General features: G+C 41.8%; 1 long non-coding RNA gene across 1 annotated transcript; it reads right to left on the bottom strand.

Moving 5' to 3' along the window:
• Nucleotides 1-15,548: 15,548 nt before the first annotated feature.
• LOC149022885 (uncharacterized) lies at nucleotides 15,549-16,303 on the bottom strand. Its single transcript, XR_016172040.1, has 3 exons — nucleotides 16,189-16,303; nucleotides 15,699-16,103; nucleotides 15,549-15,616 (listed from the first exon to the last, which is right to left on the bottom strand). It is a non-coding gene; the product is annotated as an uncharacterized LOC149022885 (long non-coding RNA).
• Nucleotides 16,304-19,128: the final 2,825 nt, after the last annotated feature.

Genomic DNA, 19,128 nt, shown 5'->3' with positions numbered 1-19,128 from the left:
TTGCTGAAGAAGAAAGATTATTCGGCTGCAAGCGTGCCCTAATCTTACTTATGGATTAGGGTAATCACTCTGATGACAGCAGACTCAAACTGTCGGCTGCGGATAATCATCATCAAAGGGATAACTATCGCATAACCTAATGGTTATCTCAGGAGTCCTCTACTAGCCCAAACTAGTAGAAGTCTATGTCTCAACGGATCTTACTAATGAGATCCAACGACTACCCGAAGAAGGCTTGAGTGCATCCAACGAAGGAGATTCGAAGGTAAACTCTATATAAACCTCACTACTATACAAGGTGAGGGACGGATCAATCGATCAAGAAGAATACTATCTGAGACTCAGGTTCAGATACATACTGATAGACCTAAACTATCAGTGTCCTGCTATCTAGATCACCTTTCCCGTTTCTTCATTCATTAGCTCTATGCTTCTAGCAGAGCCGTTTGTGATTAAGTTCATCAACCGACTTAGCCTTCGGAGGTGGACTCCCGACCCCACGGGGTCGGGCCACATCCGACGCTTTCGTTTTTGCAGACATCACGTGGAGATCCAAGGGCTGAGCATATTTTGGACGCATCATTTGGCGCCGTCTGTGGGAAAGACTTGAAAAAGCCATGGTGACTAGATCAGCAGCCGCAGCAGCAGCCGCACAACGCAATTCCGGTGTTCGGATACCGGGGTGAATAATCCGGATATTCCCCGGGAAAGCCAAAATCCTATCGAAGTGGATAAAGGCCAGGGAGGACGTAACCTTCCTCCTGATACAATCCAAGATCAATTGGATCAGGTAAAGATTCAACTCTTGGAGGTGAGCCAAGCACTCCGCTTGCTCACCGTGACGAGTGGTTTTACCACAAGAACCCGATCAACACGACTCGGGGGAGACGTGCATTGCCACGTGACCAAAGAATGGCTGAAGACCGAAATGTCGATCATAATTTCCGTGAAGGAGACCGAGGACTTCGGAGGATTGATGATCAACCAAGGCGAGGCGATCGGTTCGATAGACCGCAAGAGAGTACAACCGATTCAAATACAAGGTTGGATTCTGGGGTAAGAAATCACTCACCCATCGTCGAAGAACCGTTCGTGATGATCGAGCGAGTTCGTGACGAGAGAAACGTTCTTGAAGGACGGGCTGTTCGTGATGATCGAGTAGCACGTGATGATTGTGTTAATTGAGGTCGTGATCGTATTGCTGAAGATCACCCGACCCAGAATTGGTCAAGAATTGGCCAACATCAATGAGAAGTTAGGGCAATTGGCTAAGGGAAGAATAATCGAGGATATTTACTCGGTCATTCGGAAGACTCCTTTTGCTGAGCCAATCGCGGGATATCGGTATCCCCATAACTTCCGTTTGCCTACCTTCTCAACATTCGATGGCTCCGGAGATCCAACAGCTCACATTGGTTATTACCAACGGACCATGGCGGCTTCGGTAATTCGATGAAATTTTATGCGGGTTTTCGGATCATCTCTAACTGGAGAGGGACAAAAGTGGTTTTCTAACCTCCCCTCGGGAAGGATCGTAGAACTTTGACGAATTGGCACGCCAATTCATAGGGCGATTCCAGAGTGGGATACAGGTCAAGAAAACGGAAGAAACCTTGTTTATCGTCAAACAGGGGAAAGAGCGAATCGATCGGAGAGTTTCCGAAAAGATTCAACAAAGTGACGATGGAGATAGAAAACTTGGATGAACAGTAGCCGGAACCGCTCTATTCACAGGACTCACAAATCGGAAGCTCCTGGAGTTATTACTACAAGATATACCCACGACTTATGCCGAGTTGGTACAGAGATGCCGAAGCGAGTGAAGTCATGGAGATTCTAGATGCGCGCCAAGGAGATAATAAAGTCTCCAATAAGGAACAAAAGGCTCCCGAGCAAGCGAAGCCAAAGAAGAATGTTCGTGATCGGGTTGGAAGATCCCAACCTTGGTGCCAAAGATCCCCCGGCAGAAGTGAGTACACTCCATTGAATGCTCCTCGGGCCGATATTTTGAATATCCTCAAAAGAAAAAATATTTTGAAGTGGCCGCCTAAGATTCTTTTGAAACCCGGAGAGCAGCAGGATCGGGAAAAGTATTGCCGATTCCACAAGGACTATGGTCATTACACTAATGACTGTCGTCATCCGAATGCGGATATTGAGAGATTGATATCTCGGGGACATCTCGTCCGCTTTGCTAGCAGGAGAAGGGAGGAGCCACGCGGGCCACGTGCGGCTGCCCCTAAAAGGAATCGTTCGGTTAGTTCAGTAATGATCAAGGGAGGCCCCGAAGTCCAAAAAAGGCAAGGAGGTGATTGAAGTCTGCTACTCGGTCACCGATCCTTACCATCTTCGGGGGTCCAGAGCCCGAATCATTCCGGAGTTTAAAAACCAAATCCAAATTTGTTGGAGCCGGAGAGGTGCGAAGCGGAAGAAGCTGAATGGTGAAGATTCTATCACCTTTAGCGAAGAAGACGAGAGAGATGTTTGTTTACCTCATGATGATGCTATAGTCATCAAGGTAGAGATTGCACGGTGAGAAGTGCATAGAGTATTGATTGATACAGTGGTCTCAGCTGACCTAATTTCTTACGAAGTGTATCAAAAATTGAAGGTGGATCAAGATTTGATGAAACCTTCATCAACACACCTATATGGCTTTGTAGGGTCATCTCGCAGAGCGGAAGGATCGATTCAGTTGGATCTTTCCATTGGAAGTTTTCCCAAAGAAACAACTGTCCGAATCAATTTTCCGGTGGTTCGAGAACTACCAGCCTATAATATGATTCTTGGGCGACCATCTTTATCCAAAATAGGTGCTATTGTTTCGACAAAGCACCCGAAGATAAAATTCCCGATCCGATATGGGAATCGGTCAAGTCTCCTCCGACCGAAAGATTTCTCGGCAGGTGTTATGTTGCCTATTTAAAAGACAAGGAGGGTCCGAAGAAGGTTACCGCCCTCCCCATAGAAGTTCGAGATGATCGGGAAGAGACGGAGATGCAAAGGCCCGAACCAATGGAGAAATCGGAGCAAATCCAGCTGTGTACCGAGGATGCGAAAAAGATTACTTATGTCGGGTCCGAACAAATGGAAGAGTTTAAAGATGAATTGAAGTTATTTCTTCAACAGAATAAGGATGTATTCGCATGGTCTCGCTGAGGACATGCCGGGGATCGATCGGGCCATTGCAGAGCACAAACTCGGATAGACCCTAAGGCGAAACCAAAGGATACGAAAAAGAAGAAATTTCTCTATTGAAAAGTATGAAGCCGTTCGGAACGAAGTTGAAAAACTTAAAAATTCTACTTTCATAGAACCAATCGAGTGCCCAACTTGGTTGGCCAACGTGGTGATGGTGAAAAAGGCGAATGGGAAGTGGAGGATGTGTACAGACTACACGGATCTAAACAAAGCTTGCACAAAAGATTGCTACCCGTTGCCTCGGATTGACCTCTTGATAGATGCTATCAGGGGTATGAAACTTTAAGTTTCATGGATGCCTACGTACTCGGGGTATAATCGGATCCTTATGAATAAGGAAGATGAGAAGTATACGGCTTTTATGACTGATCGTGAAAGCTATTATTCGGTCATGCCTTTTGGCCTCAAGAATGCAGGAGCAACATATTAGAGGGCCGTCAACAAGATTTTCAAAGAGCCGATAGGAAAGAACGTTGAAGCATATGTTGACGACATGCTTTGGTGAAAAGCTTTACAAAAGCAAATCACATTGCAGATTTGATCGAGGTTTTCTCAGATCGAGGAAACATCAAATGAAGTTGAACCCCGAAAAATGTGCCTTTGGAGTCTCCTCGGGCAAATTCTTGGGTTTCATGGTATCACAGAGGGGAATTGAGGCAAATCCTGCCAAAATACAAGCTCGATTGATATGGAGGCTCCCAAAACCGTTCGGGATGTACAATGTTTGACAGGAGAGTTGTTGCCTTAAATCGATTTATCTCCAAGTCCGGAGAAAAATGTTTGCCTTTCTTCAAGGCACTTAAAGACCTGAAGGGCAGTAAGGAAGCAAAGAGGATTGAAGAGTGCCGAAAAGCTTTCGAGGAATTAAAAGAAGCACTTGGACAACCACCGATCCCGTCCGGCCGCAGAAGGGGGAAATATTACAGCTATATCTAGCGACATCCCTTTCCGCGGTCGGTGCAGTACTTGTTTCGGGAGAAAGATAAGAAACAAGTGGCCGATTTACTATGTAAGCCACGTGTTGCTGGATGAGGAGACGAGATATTCGCAGATTGAGAAGCGTGCTCTGGCTCTCATGATGGCCGCCAGGAAGCTAAGGCCATATTTTCGGGCTCATCCAATTGAGGTATTTACAACTTTTCCTCTTAGTAAAGTTCTTAACAAACCCGATTTGTCCGGAAGGATGGTATCCCGGTCGGTTGAGCTAAGTGAGTTCCAAGTGAGCTTTAAGCCCAGGATCGCAATCAAGGCTCGGGCATTAGCCGACTTTGTAGTAGAAACTACTGCACCAAGTGGAACTCACCATTGAGGATCCCATTATACCAACCACTTGGGAGGTATATGTCGATGGTTCGAGTAATAAAGATGGAGCAGCGCTGGAATTCTATTAAAAAGCCCAGCAGGATTTATTATTCGATATGCTTTGAGATTCGCATTTGATGCAAGTAATAACGAAGCGGAGTATGAGGCCCTCGATAGCAGGACTTCGGTTGTCAAAGGCATTAGCTATTGCAGATGTTACTATTTATAGTGACTCTCAGCTTATAGTCAACCAAGTACGTGGGGAGTATGGCATTAAAGAACCATGCTTGCAAAAATATCGGGAGATAGTGCAGGCATTTCAGAACCAATTTCAGAATTTGAAGATATCTCGGATTTCGAGGAATGAAAATTCAAAGGGCGGATGAGCTATCCCGACTAGCCAATGCCAAGGAAAAGAATCTAGACCCTTCGATCTACATTGAAGAGGTAACTTTTCCAAGTTATCATGAGAAAGAAATTTCTTATATTGAAGCGAACGTTCTTTGGATGGATCCAATAATTGAATATCTAAGAGATGACAAGTTACCCGAGGATCCAAAGAGAAGCAAGGTTGATCAAGATTCGATCAGCTAGATTTGTCATTCGGAATGGGAGACTATATAAAAGATCTTATGCTGGACCCCTTATGAGATGTATTAGGCCCCGAAGGAGCAAACTCAGCTTTGGCCGAGGTTCATGAAGGAATTTGTGGCGCCCACATGGGTGGCAGAGCCCCGGCCCACAAAATTCTAAGACCGGGGTTATATTGGCCTAAGATCCAAGAAGCTCGCTATGGACTACGTTCGTCGATGTAGTAACTCACAAATTCATGCTACAAAGATCTAAGCGCCCAACAGAAATTATGACTTCAATTCTAAATCCTATTCCCTTTGCAATGTGGGGAATTGATATCATGGGCAAATTCACCAAGGCATCGGGCGGACGGGAATATCCGATAGTAGCAATTGATTACTTCACAAAATGGGTAGAAGCTGCACAATCGGCGACAATTACCGAGAAAAAGTGGAGAAATTTGTGCTTGAATCAATCATATATCGCTTTGGGATTCCAAAGATAATTGTCACCGACCATGGTACTCAGTTCGACTGTCCACAATTTGAGCAATTATGTGGAACATATATGATCGAGCATCGTATGTCTTCAGTGGCATACCCCCAAAGCAATGGCCACGTAGAAGTTACTAACCGAACGCTACTGGAAGGAATAAAGAGAAGACTCGAAGCTGACAAAGCTTCTTGGGTCGAAGAACTATATAATGTATTGTGGGCTTATAGAACTACGGTTCGAACACCTACAGGGAGAAACTCCATTCAGAGTTGGCATATGGATCCGAAGCATTGGCACCTGTGGAGATAATGGCGGGGACGTTACGGGATCGTGAGTTCGAGGAAAAAGCAAATGAACAAGGACTGCTTGATAGTCTTGATTTGTTGGACGAAGTTCGGGCAAAGGCAATAGCACGAACGCAACATTATCAAAGAAGGATAGCGTCTCATTATAATACTCGAGTGAAGAATCGTCGGTACTTAGCCGGAGATTTGGTGTTGAGAAACACCCTAGCTTCCGACCCGCGTCACCAAAGAAAGTTGGACCCTTCCTGGGAAGGACCTTATATGGTTGTGAAACCGGTCGGTTCAGGAGCTTACAAGCTGAAGAACATTGATTCCTAGAAAGAATTGGATCGTTCGTGGAATGCTAGGCATCTCAAAAAGTTTTATCCTTGAAGATGATTTCAATTTTGTTCGCGATGTAATCATTTTCAACTCAATCAATGCAATTTTTGGTTTTCAACAAACTATCTTTTGATTGGGGAGCATCATACACCACATTCAAGAACAAGATCCAACTATAAGGCATCGGTTTAAAACCCGAGTGAGTTCCTTCTTAGACTTATTGTATTTCTCCGGAAATCCTTAAGTATAAGGCATCGGTTTAAAACCCGAGTGAGTTCCTTCTCAGACTTATTGTATTTCTCCGGAAATCCTTAAGTGTAGGCATTGTTTCAGACAACTAAGACCTAATGCAACGGCGATTCAAGTGGCTAGCAAAGTTCAAGATAAAGTAATTTCTTATTTCTTCAGAAGATCCAAAGAGGCCAGTATCAAAACAATTACAAGAGCTGGATACAATCTCTGATCAAAGAAGAAAGTCATTACAGGTGACTATTAACAAGTTATACAAGATCGACGCGACTTTGCTAGAACAAACATATGAGTCAACCATTGGTGAGGAGTCAAGGAAAAGAAGAGAAGAAATGAGGATTACAAAAATATTTCAATATTCAGAAAATCTTCTGCAATTTCATACTCTTTGCCCAGCTTGTCCAGGAGAAGAATGGTCCTCGACCAAACTCGCATTCGGCACAAGCTCATCATAATTGACTTCTTCCAGCGGAGAATAAACAGGAGAATCTTCCAGATATTGCATAATATCTGGATCGGAAGGTGGAGGATCAATCTTATCCTTGGTCCAATCGGGAGGAGGAATACCCGTGTTGGTAAATACTTCAGGATGGCAAACAACACCGTAGGGAGTCGTATCAAAATGAGGATCTTTCCTTAATATTGATTCCCATACTTCGTTCTCACCATCCCAGCACGCCTGCAAATTATAAGCATTCAACATATCAACAAAAGGCTTACCGTGTAAATACTTGAAGACGCAGCTCTGCGAACATCAGTTGGAAGGGATTCGGGCAAAGGAACGACAGCTTGCCTTTCGGGTAATGTTTCAGATCCTTTAGCTCCCGACTTTCCAACTGTCCGTTCCAGTCCCGGGATCTTCTCCCCGGCATCATCCAAATCCGACCGAAGACGACCAATCATCGAATTCTTTTCTCCCCGCCACCTCCCAAGCTAGATTCCGAAGGCGAGCAATCTCAACATCTTTAGCTTCAGAGATTCCCCGAAGCCTAGAAACTTCATTGCTCAACCCATCGAGTCTAGTAACTGCTTCCACTTGGTTGTGGAAGTTACCAAGAAGACTTCGCAAACAACTTTCGAGTTAGCGAGGAGCAGAAAAGTAATTTTTCAAAATCGAGGATAATGAAGAAAGACTTACATCACCAAGTGACTTCGTAGAAGACTTCATCCGGAAATTTGGAAAGAACTGCGCTCTCGTAAGTCATTCGAGCAGCAAGACACCATTCCAACGCTCCGTCAAACTCGTTTGACACTAATTCAAGCGAAGGATGAGAAGGACGAACTACACCAAGAGAAGGATGAGCTTCATCACTTGTCATCCGACGGCGCTTCCTGGTAGCAAAATCCTCCAACTCGAAGGAGAGGAGGAGGATGCCAAACAAGCACCGGAGTTAGAAATAGGAGCAGCACCTGCCGGGGGCCACACCTTCATCGACGCCAACATAGTTGCCTCAGTATGCCCGAAGAGTCTCCTTCGGGGGTGCACCGACAGAGCTCACCAACAAAGCTCACCAGCAGGATTGCCGCTAGGACCATCGGCAACGGAGTGATCAAGATCTTCCCGGGAAAGACGAGCGGTCACTTCGAGCAAAGGAGGCGCAGGGACGGCATCAACAAAAGCTGCAGGAATCGACTTGAAAATTCACCGCCGCTAGCCGCCTTACGCTTGGAGGATTCACTAGCTGAAACCACCGCACTGGCCCCAATCACCACCGACGGAACGCTATTCTTACGAGATTTTGCTCTGATAAAGTCTGGGTTGATCTTGGGAGCCACTATGCAAAAAAAAAAAAAAAAAAAAAAAACAGCCGTATCGTTAAGAAAAATAAACGACAAGCAACAATGGGGAAACCCTAGTTTTCTAAAGCATCCGATGCACCAACAAACTAAACCCCAAGTATAACTACTGTGCAGTTTACTTTGGGGGGAAGAGGGGAAAGAGATGAGAAATCAAAAAACTCACTTGTTCGTAAATGGATAGAGTCATTGTCGAAGTACGAGGAATACGGAGGCAGCCGAAGGACGAAAGGTTGCTTTGGCACTTTAGCAAATCTATCTTGCGAAGTCGGGATAGATGGAGAGTACCCACGAAGGCTTTAAATAGCCTCAGGTATAAGACGACGGTTGAAGGCTAAGGACAACCGACGACCCAGATCGAAACGACGCTTCGAAATCCGCAAAAAGCAAGATCAACGGTCGAAGGGATGCCACATGGAAACATGTGGAAGCGAGCACCTGATGCAGAGAAACCTCCAATCGTCGCACTGCCATTAAAATAATGGAGGTATTTCCGATTCATTGGAAACAATGAATGGTACACAAAAGCAGAAAACGTTTGAACTTCGCAGAGGGAAACGTGCGGACTTTGCAATAAATGAAGTAGTGGGGAAGATCAACGCATCTTCCCGAAACGCATCTTCACAATATTTCTACAAGATCATTATTCGGCGAGGAATGAAGAGTTAAGTGATAAGTTTTATCATTAATACTTTGATATTCAAGGCAATACTTCGACAAGAGATGGGGAAATTTTGAGGCCAACATGAGTAAAGAAATGTCTATTCATTAAAATGAGGGTACATCTTTACAAAGGAACAACACCCTAAGCCTTTTCTTCATTGTTGCCCGAGGGACCCCGGGTCGGGATGACTTTTCTCAGGATCCTGAGAAGAGCCTTCCTCAAGAATGGCATCGGCTGAATCCTCTACAGCAACAACTTGAGACTCGGCTTGTGATTTCTCCTCTGGAAGTGCCGGCTCGTCATCTAGATATGCCTCATATTGAGGGTCAGCTGGAAAAGGATCATCTACTCCTTGGGCCCGGGCCGGGGAGATCCATACCAACTTTCCCGAAGACCTCCGGGTGGCATACCTCACGAAAAGGAGCAAGTGTCGAAGTCGTGGATCGTTCCAAGGATCTGCTCCCAAACGTCGTTCGCCCCCATGCGATAAGCCCGAATGTTGTAGAAACCTAGCAATTCGGAGAAAGGTATGCTGTCCGTGTATTTCCGGATGCACTCCTTCCGAAGGTTTGGCTTTATATGCTCAGGGCTTGCTAGGGATTGCCAACTTCAGATGTTCTTCGAGATCCCTACTCTTAATTTCAAGGCTGTCACCAAACAACGTGGTAGCTGCCTTTTGCTTCCTGGCCTCGCGCTCGGCAGCAGAGACACAAATTCTTAAAGCTTCAAGGGCTTCCTTGAGGGAGGTCACTTCTTCCTCATGCTTTTTCTGCAGCTCCACAGTAGGCTGCAGTCACACTGGGTCTATTTCGGAATTGGCCTTGGCCAATTTCTCTTCACAAGTTTGCAGCAAGGAGCTGGTGCGACCAACACGGCTCAATGCTTCCATGTGTTGATAAAAGCTCAACACAGCATTCCTGGGAAGATGGAAGATATCAGAAGAAGTCATAAGAAATTATGAAAACATAAATAAGCAAGAAGACCGTTACCTTGTAGATTGACTCACAAGGGAGGTGTCATCCAGGGCTTCAAACTCCCGGCGATCGAAGGAGCAAGACCGAGAGAGCTCCACTCGCAGCTTTCTCAGATCCCGAGTGACCCCGTCGGTCATCTTCGTGGTCCACCGGGGGAGGAAGACTTCCTCACCATCCGTCGAAGCTTTGGATTTTTTGTTGGAGGGAGCATCAATTGTGTCATGCCTCCTCTTGGTTCGGACGGAGGAGGAAACGGTGGCCCTCTCCACCATTGGTTTCTTCCCTTTACCCGAAGCATCAGCTACAGGCCTGATATTCCTGATACCCCTATAAGAGGGGTCGGGAGAGGGAAGAGAAGCCTCTTGATCTGCAGTCAAGACCCTGGGCGATCGTTGCTTGGCTGTCACAACGGCTCTAGCGGCCTTCACCCGCAGGCTTTCGTGGTTCGTTCGGGAGGCACCGCAAAGAAGAAGGACAAGAATCAGAATTCAAGACATATCACTTCACTCAAATCAAAGGATGATGGTTAGAAGCTCACAATGAGCCAAGCCCCAGTACTGAAGGATGGAGTTATACTCCATTTCATATCCATGTATCTCTTGATACCACGTAATGGATTTGATCTTCCTGATGGCCGCCTCGTCTTCTTTGGATAAGGGAAGGCCCCGGTTACTTTCGGACGAAGAAGTAAACCTCCTCCAGGTGGTCGGGAAGTTAAGATCTGATGGAGGCGCTCGACAGAAAAAATATCGTTCGCGCCATCTTTTGTGGTTAGAAGGGCAAGTTCCTTTGGCAAGGATGCTGCCCCTCCAATCAAGTTCAGCCCTATTGCGTTTGGAAAGAAAGACCCATCCGGGAGGATGGGAGATAGAAAGAACATGAAAATGTACAAAAAGAGAAAGAGATGGCGTGATGCCAAGCTCAAAACACAGACCCAAGAAGCCGACGATGAGACGCCAGCTATTGGGAAGGAGCATTCCGGGACAAATGTTCCAGTGATTCAAAACTGCGGAAAATAAAGGATTAAAAAAGGGAATGCGAACCCCGCTTTCCAGTGTATCTATGTACAGAGAAAATTCACCCGGAAGGGATGAATCAACCCTCTCATCAGGGTGGGGAGCCCTAACCTGATATGAGGAAGGAAGGTCAAAATCTTGGACAGCGGAAAGAAGAGTTTCTCCATTATAAATGGAGGGAACAGAGCCAGGCCCACCGTTGGACCCGGAGGTTTGAGGTTGCCTAGAGGAATCAACGATCTTGGAAGATCCAGACTCGACAAGGACAGGAGAAGTTTCGGTTTTTCTTTCAAAACCTTTTTGAGAAACTTCAGCGAACTCCTGCCAGAGGACGGTTAGGGTTTTGTTATCACTATCCGACTGTTCGGGAGCAGGAGGAGCAAAAGCATCACTGCTATCACCAACATGGGGTACTAAAGAAGCCCTATCGTCCGCCATTACTCGTTTCAAGTAACTACAAAAAGAAAAGACCAAGAAACTTACCGATTCAAGGAGACGGAAGCTTGAGAGCAGGAAGGCGCAAAGCGATGACAAAGGTTCAAATTCCGAGACAGGAAGAATGAAACCTACGAAGACAACGAACCGCTTTTAAAACTCCCGCACGAGTGTTCGGGAATCTGAACGATCGAGATTGATTCAAAATTGACGATCAAGATTCAAAGACGTTTTGAAAGTTTGAACTCACGAATCCGAAATAGGCGTTCGGAAACCATCGCTTGGATGACGTGAGCCACGACAGATCAACTGCAACAAAGACATGTGGCCTTACACTCACAACGCTCGAGGAAAAGTGACCACCGCATTAAATGTGATATGACATTTAATGAAGCACGCAGAGATCATCACCTGACGACGAACCCAGTTAAAAACCAAGCCCTCGGGATCGACCGAACGCTTGGTCTGGGGGGCTCATGATATGGAGAGTTTATGATCAGACCGGGTTCATACCTGGTCCGACCCTCGACCCCGGTCGAGATGGAGAAAACCGAATCGCTCCCGAGCGAACCGGATCCAGAAGATGGCTTGCTGAAGAAGAAAGATTATTCGGCTGCAAGCGTGCCCTAATCTTACTTATGGATTAGGGTAATCACCCTGATGACAGCAGACTCAAACTGACGGCTGCGGATAATCATCATCAAAGGGATAACTATCGCATAACCTAACGGTTATCTCAGGAGTCCTCTACTAGCCCAAACTAGTAGAAGTCTATCACTCAACGGATCTTACTAATGAGATCCAACGACTACCCGAAGAAGGCTCGAGTGCATCCAATGAAGGAGATTCGAAGGTACACTCTATATAAACCTCACTACTATACAAGGTGAGGGACGGATCAATCGATCAAGAAGAATACTATCTGAGACTTAGGTTCAGATACATACTGATAGACCTAAACTATCAGCGTCCTGCTATCTAGATCACCTTTCCCGTTTCTTCATTCATTAGCTCTGTGCTTCTAGCAGAGCCGTTTGTGATTAAGTTCATCAACTGACTTAGCCTTCGGAGGTGGACTCCCGACCCCAGTGGTCGGGCCACATCTGACGCTTTCGTTTTGCAGGACATCACGTGGAGATCCCAGGGCTGAGCAGATTTTGGACGCATCAAAGAGAAATACAATGAATTACCGAAAATACCCATATGAAAAAATGCAATGTACAACCAACTTCCTATGTTGACTTAGATTTAACAAAGCACCTTCAAGAAGACTAGTGTTGACATCAACCTAACATCGTCCTTGCTTGAGCCACACACCTTGCCTAAAGATAATCTTCTTTGTCTGACATCAACCAAACTAGCATGGTCTACATTGAGTCTCAATCCTCTACCTTATGTTCCCTTCAGCCTCCACTATACAATTAAGAGGGAGATGCCCACCTCTAAGTACTTATAAGGTGAACCATAAATGAATTTTCTTCCAAATATGTGGTAGAAAAATGTAAGAGAAACACAATCCTCTACAGATCCCAACTAGCCAGACATCTTCTTGAGATCTTCTTTTTTCATTTTTTCCTAATGTATTATCTACCCCATGTATTTCCCTTCTCCCTTCCCATGACAGATGGCCAATTTGGGTTGGCCAAGCCTAGCTTAGAGTGGTATAGGTCAGGATTAGATTATTTTGACCCTTATTCGGTGGGTCACAACTAGGCCTAGCTAAAGGTATATAGGGTTTTGACAAACCCAGCCCAATCCAATCTTGTTATAATTGGACATGGGCCAGAGTGTTCATCCCTTGTAACTCATAAAAAAGCAATCCTAGTTCCCAAAGGCCCAAACCAATTAGTGCAATTAAATTACAAAATTACCCTTTCTGACACTTTCACATTCCCCTTCCGTAACCTCGTCATCAAGTCGATGGGACCTCTCAAATTTATTTTTAAATCTCCGTATGGTTTTGGATAGATTTTTATGGAGTGCCTGGCATGGATCACATGAAAACCACATTCCTTAGAGAAATGTCAACCACGTTTTTTCTTTTCTTTTATTTTCTTTCATTTTTTTCTTTGACATTCTAGGTTGTTTAACTATACGAATACGAATGTGTTTGACGTGATGTCAGTTTTGATACCAAATATTAAGTATTTAATTAATATAATAAAAGTTTAAAGTTGATGTCAACTTCGATACCAAATATTAAGTATTTAATTAATATAATAAAAGTTTAAAGTTGATGGAACATATTGAATTAAGCCCTTCAATCTTTTTTTTTGGTAGACGGTTCAATCTATCTTAAAATTGGATTCCATTAGATACGTAATTAAATTTGCATACCAACAAACCAAACAGTTTAATAAGAATTTATTTATAATTTTCAACAAAGAACATGGAGCAAGTCAGCGGGATCTACGGCCTCGAGCTTCTCTCATGTTCCCAATCACTCCAATTTGGCGATTTATTGAAATTTCAGATTTTGGATTTATCCTCATAAGCATTCAAATTTCAATGTGAAATAGTCAAGTGCCTTGTTGGACACTCGATCCACTAGCCAATCGTACAGTCCGTAAAAAATCATTAAACAATGGGCTATCAATGCTCATCAATGGATTCCATGGTTGTCTCTCCGTGATTCACAGCCGTCATTCCTCTCACTCGGTCACTCCATTTTCAGATTCTGAGAAAATCAAATCCATTGTGACATGCAACAGAGAAGAGAAGGCAAGGACCATACTAAAAATCTCTCATGGACCATTCTATATTGAAAAATGAGAATTCAATGGGTCTCATGTCGACCCCATCTGCTATTTAAGTGGTTGAAAACTAACGAGGGAGTACATTGTTCTCTCATGATGGGGAGATGATCTGAACTCAAATTTTGTTGGGGGAGGAGAGGGGATTTACTAACACATTGTCCTCATGTACTAATAAATCCTTAAATTTTTTTCTAAATTTTAAATTGGGATTTTTAAAGGAGATAGTTGCTTTAATCAAGTTTTACAAATAGTAGAGAAATGATGTTGGTAGGTGAAATCAAAGGAGAAGCCATAGTAATGGTTAAATGATGGTTTTCCTAATCTGAACAATATGATGGTTTTCCCCAGTTTGACTTTTACTGATTTTAGTTTTCTTTATACTTTTATCAGGCTATATAGTATTGATAGACCACAATTTAGATCTATAATTAAGCAGACCTTAGAACTTTTGTATGTTACTTCGATGTTAATTTCTTTTTTCCTTCACAATATGAAACCACCACAACTTTATCTTTTCCTTTTCATCTAGAGATTGAGATTATAGAATATGATGAAAATAAGAATGCAAAGAAAAGAGAAGAAAGAAAGAAAAAAAGAGACTTAGCTCGACACATAAGGCTTGAAAAAGAAATTCCGGTGAGTGAAAACTTAATTTTCCAACGATGGTGTAGAGAACTAATCAGATACATATATTAAGACATGCACCATTAAAGACCGCACCGGCCAACAATCACAATAACATTTATTGAGGAAATAAACAAAAGTGCATCTACTTATTACTTGAGGAGATGACCAACATTAATATTTTTACACTCCTCAAGGTCCTAAAACATCACTTTACTCTCAAGGAAATAACAAAATTAACGAGCTTACCCTCTTCCTTTAAGAGGTGCTTGCCGACATACTCAATGAACCCGCTTGAACAAGGTAGTAATGATAGAGTCTCCAAAGTGGTCAACAAGCATGGATTCGAAAATAGCTCTTATATACTTCGCCACCTTCTGCCCTCTTATAAAGGTATCCAACATTAACTCATTGTCATCACTGTCACTTGCGTCCCAATTGGTATCAAATATTTCTAAGTTGTCAAGATAAAAGGATCCTTCTGCACAAACTGCACTCTCTAATTCTTTGCTAGAAGGCATATAGAACGGCAAATTGAAAGAATCCACTAAGGCTTCCTCAATGCGGCCCTAAAACAAGATAAGAAAAAATGTAAAAAATTTATATACTAAGAGAAAAATTGAACGCAGTCATTAATTAAGCATGTATACCTCGGAGACCAAGTCATTTAGTGAATTAGATAACAGGTCCAAAATGCAACTCTCTTTGCCAAAAGGATCTTCACTTCTCCTGCCAATAAATGTCAAAACCATTATTCCTTCCGGTGTCATTTCCTTCGAGCGCAAGCTAAGAAACATGGAAAAATCCTTTTGAAATTGCACTGTAAGCTTTCAAAGACACTAGGAGGGCTTGTCTTTGCTAAGTAAATATTCCCCTTATTGTTACTTCCAACTGCTGGAGGAACCTATAGTTTTCATTATACATGGTTAGAAAAAATATAATAAAACACACGAGCGTGCATGATATGTATCAATTAGGTTTCAAACCTGAGAGAGCCAATGAAGGCTGTAAGAGGAATGAAAGAAGTCTATAGTACTGCTTGGAAAGAGCCTCTCATAGAAAGAACCGGGTAATCCTGTGATAGAAACTGGCCCAAAATCTTCACCAAAATCCTTCTTTAGCTGATCATAGAAGGTTGGCAAGGTTTTGAAAATGGTGTTGAAGTCATTACTTGGAAGATCATTGAGGAACACAAGGAATTCCGGTGTTTTACAATTCAACTGATGACATGTTTCATAGATCGATTCAATGATTAAAGTGATCACTTGTAAGGTGTTAGGTCCTGATGAGCAGCCCAAATCTGCTATCCTTAGACATTGAGATAACTTGGTGGAATACAAATCTAAAATGCTTCGAATTATCAGTGGCTTTGCCTTGGTTATCGCTAGTTTCTGAAAGAAAAAAACAAAGTTCATGCTTAGTTGCTTGAATGGAATAAAAATGAAAGTATGAGAGAGAGAGAGAGAGAGAGAGTACTTGAAGTTGGGAGTTACTGGCATAGCTAGTTTCTCCATCCCCACCAATCATGTGAAGAACTTGCTGAACTTCCATGGCTTTTCTTCCCTTAAGATTCCTAAGCATCTATTTTGCATTCAATGTGATACACCTGTAAATCATCCTTGTATATATAGGCAAGGATTGATACAACTATAGCTTATAAAATGCAATATAAAATTTATTTTAAACGTGCGCGTATAGATTTTTTTTTTTGAAAACATTTGGTTAATCTTACTAGTGTCGCTTCCACCCCCACCCCCAACAACCTAATAACTCGTAAAACATGCAAGATTTTTACCAAAGACGAAACGTGCACAATTATTAATTAAGTCTTCATTGGAAGATTACCTTCTTTTATTATTATTATTTTTTTTTTATAAAAACATATAAAATGAGAACCCCAGGGATAACTCTTGCAAAAGATCAACACTTCCTCATTAGATGTTAAAGTTTGAATCCCTCCATGTTAGAGGCAAAGTCCTGCCTATATTAATTATAAAAGCTTTCACGAGGATGTAGTCAAGGTAAGCGTGAGCCAGCCCGAATGAACATCGTATATAAGTGTAATATATATATATATATATATATATATATATATATATATATAGTCAAATCCTCATAATGTGCATCCAACGGTGAGTACTATAGGCACCACCACGTCAGACACACCACTAAAGCAAAATCTAGAAAAAAAAAGTGTAACATGAGTCATGCTCTACCAATGAGATATATATTATTAAGAGTTTTTTTTTCCACGTGTCAATTTCGGTTGGGCCAAAATTCTTGATTGCCCACTTAAGTAAAAAAAATTACATGTTGTTCACAATGTTTGTTTTCGAAAATTATAAGTTATCAATAGTTACTTTTTGGTTAACTTTGAAATTAAAATGACTATTTTGCCTGTGGGATAAAAGAAAGTATAAATTTATATTTTTACCAAACCTTTTCATTTAATTTTTTTAAATTGACCAAAAAAAAATCCTTGGTTCGCACAATTCATGGTGGCTGCCATAAAAATACACACCACCCTGGCATGAAAAATCTCTCTTTGCAATAGGTTGGTTTGTGGTCAAGACGAGATCTATGTCCTCCTGAGTTCCTCAGAAAAATCAAAGAGGTTGCGAACCAGATCAAACCGATCAAGAGTTCTTCGAGTGATGATGAACCTTCAATTGTCTACGGTGGATGCCGGTAGGGGAAGGAGTGGGTGCTATTTGAGGAAGTAGTGTGTGTGTGTTTTACCCGAGGAAGAAATGGCAACTCTTGAAAGAGTTTGCTTGATCGAGCAATGGATGGAGAAGAAAGTGACAGAGAAGATTGAAATTCTTCTTTGTTTGATTCTACATCCAGCTCCTTAGATTCCAGCTTTGAATAGGGAGTTCTATTCGTAAATTTGAAAAAATTAAATGAATTTTTGTAAAAGAAAAAAAAATATATTTTCCTTCACACCATGGGCAACATGGTCATTTCAGTTTTAAAGTTAACAGAAAAACAATTGTGGAGAACTTGTAATTTTCGAAAAGGTTCACTATGGCAACATGTAATTTTTGTTATGAGTACTGTCAAGAGTTTTGGCACAACTTACGTGAGAAGCATGAAAAAAGCTCTATAATTAATACTATACTTGTGGATGCTACTTTTGTGTATGTATTACTTATCTCAAACGTCATTTTCATGAGATCAACTTTTATTAATTGATTGCAAAAGACAAATTAGCTTATTAGTAACATAAGATGTAGGAGAGAGGAGGTATATATTAAACAACATTAGAAGGTTAGAAAATAAAGTAGGCTTTGATTACGATGGGCGGACTTGCCCTTGTCAAGCAAATATGCCCCTTGTTCTTGACCTGAAAAAAAAAAAAAAAATTCCCCTTCTTGTGTTTGCGTACCATTGAAGGAACTAGCTATACCTTGCACACATTATGGTTATAAAAAACATTGATCTAAAAGTAATTAATGTAAATTATTTATGAAGTTCCAAACTTAAAAGTGCCAATGTAGGCCATTCGGCGGACTCACTAAGCCCCCCCCCCTTTTAAAAAATGTATATTAATGCCTATAATATATCCTTGTTTTTCTCTTTTTTTTTTTAACGTTGAATATGTATTGCATGAAAGTTTACTGTTTATTGCTGTTTTTTTATTAAATTAATTATTTTTATTTTTGGTTGATTTGAATTTATTAAGTTTAGTACATATTAAAATACTTGAATAGTGAATACACGTTTGATACTTTCTATTTTTTTTTATTTTTTTTAATGTTGAATATGTATTGCATGAAAATTAATTGCTATTTTTTTCTAAAATTAATTATTTTTATTTGTGGTTGATTTGAATTTATTAAGTTTATTACGTATTAAAATACTTGAATACACGCTTAATGCTTTCTATTTCTTTTTTTTTTTTTTTTAATGTTGAATATGTATTGCTTGAAAGTTTATTGCTGTTTTTTTATTAAATTATTTATTTTTATGTGTGGTTGTTTTGAATTTAATAAGCTTATTATGTATAAGGATTTTTTTAACCATGGGAAAGAATTCTACCATTGATTCTTTCTTCAAAAGAAAAGGCGTTGAGAATGACATGATTGATGCATCATTGCCGACCTCTATTCCTGAGACCTCAACTCATGAAAAACTTCCAAAACAGACTCCAACACCTTAAAGGGAGCAAAATAATGATTTTGATCGTGATCCATGGTTGAGAAAACAAATTTGAGATTATCAAGTTGATCAACGTGAAATTAGGCATCGTTGCCTTAAAACTGGACCATATCAGCCTATTTTTTAAGAATATGCAAAATCTGGGCCATCAAGTCATCCTCGACGTTTTCAATCTTCGTGGTTTAAGGTTCGTCCTTTTTTGTTAGAGTATTCTCCTTTAAAAGATGCAGTATTTTGTTTGCCATGTTTTCTTTT

The sequence above is a fragment of the Hakea prostrata genome, chromosome 3, assembly GCF_041222555.1.
Source record: "Hakea prostrata isolate BN-2017 chromosome 3, UWA_Hpros_2, whole genome shotgun sequence".
In the NCBI taxonomy this organism is placed as follows: Eukaryota; Viridiplantae; Streptophyta; class Magnoliopsida; order Proteales; family Proteaceae; genus Hakea; species Hakea prostrata.
Note: the sequence above shows the minus strand (reverse complement) of the source record. Positions and strands in the feature narration are given on the sequence as shown.